Genomic DNA, 1,488 nt, shown 5'->3' with positions numbered 1-1,488 from the left:
GAGAACCTCTATATGCTATTATCTAGAAGATTAGTTAAATAAATGATGGCAAATCCAAACAATGCAACCATTTAATAGAATAGAAAATATTTATTAACAAAAAAGTTGTTTTTGATTTCATTATTTTTAAAAAGCAGGTTACAAAATTGAATGTACAGCATGATCCAATTTTTAGAAAATAAACGGAAATATACACAAATAAGCATACATAAAACCACCTGGAAAGATACACCAAAACATTTACAGTGGTTACCATGGATGGTGAAATAACGGTGATTATATTTTCTTCTAACTTACTTATATTTTTCTATTTTTCTAGAAACGTATACCGATTTGATAATTTTAAAAATCTTTTTTTTTGGGACACAAGATCTCACTCTGTTGCCCAGGCTAGAGTGCAGTGGCATCATTATAGTTCACTACAAGCTCAAACTCCTGGCCTCAAGTAATCCTCCCACCTCAGCCTCCGAGTAGCTGGGACTACAGGCGTACTCCACCACATTTGGCTGATTTTTTTAATTTTTTATAGGACAGGGTCTAGCTATGTTGCCCAGACCGATCTCGAACTGCCAGCCTTAAGCAATCCTCCTGCCTCAGCCTCCCAAAGTGCTGGGATTACACTAGTAAGCCACTGTGACCAGCGAAAAAATCATTTTTAAAATCTAAAATAATAACTAAAACAAATACCACATTATTTAAGTCAACATTCTTGAAATAAACTCTCAGAATATAGGCGTTATACCAGTTCTTAGAACTTCAAATACTGGTTTCTCCTCAGTCTCCAAATGCTAGCTATAAAGGTTAAGAAAATTCAGTAATTACATATAAAAAGAAATGTTTATAATATGCTAAGTTAATAAAAATCTTTGAAAAGGAAGTTACACTCCAAGAAGTCTTTATCATCTTTCAAACCACCACCCAAACAATCAAAATGTCTGAGACAAGAATCCAACTTATCTATTTAGATATTGCCTCTGACGTTACCAAAGGGGTTGTTCAAGGTTTCAATGGAAAAAGTAATTATTATTATTAATGCCAACAAAGAGAGGATCTTCAATCACCAACTTTGGGGAAAAGGAAGAAAAGGAGGGAGTCACACTACAATGTGATGGATCCCAAAATTCCATGAGAATTCCATATTCAGGGTGCAAACACATCTGTAAGAGACTCAAAGGTCAATTAATTGTTACTATAGCCAATGCTAACTCAATCCTACTACTAACAGCCAGTATAATTCTGGACCACCTGCCTAGCCCATCAATAAAATAAAATTCAATTATTTTTCAAATGAGTCTATGAATAGGAATCACAAAACAACACAGTAGCAAAAATACACAGACATAAAAATGTTACAATTATACTTACATAAAATTGTATATGCACCCAGACAAGGGCTCAAACAAAAAGTAAATTTTCAAGGGTAGTGGACTGTGGGGAGTTTTAATTCCGGTATCCTTACACAATCAGAAAAATTTTTTTTGTTTGTTT

This window comes from Propithecus coquereli, unplaced genomic scaffold (assembly GCF_000956105.1).
Source record: "Propithecus coquereli isolate 6110/MARCELLA unplaced genomic scaffold, Pcoq_1.0 Scaffold605, whole genome shotgun sequence".
Classification (NCBI taxonomy): domain Eukaryota; kingdom Metazoa; phylum Chordata; class Mammalia; order Primates; family Indriidae; genus Propithecus; species Propithecus coquereli.
Note: the sequence above shows the minus strand (reverse complement) of the source record.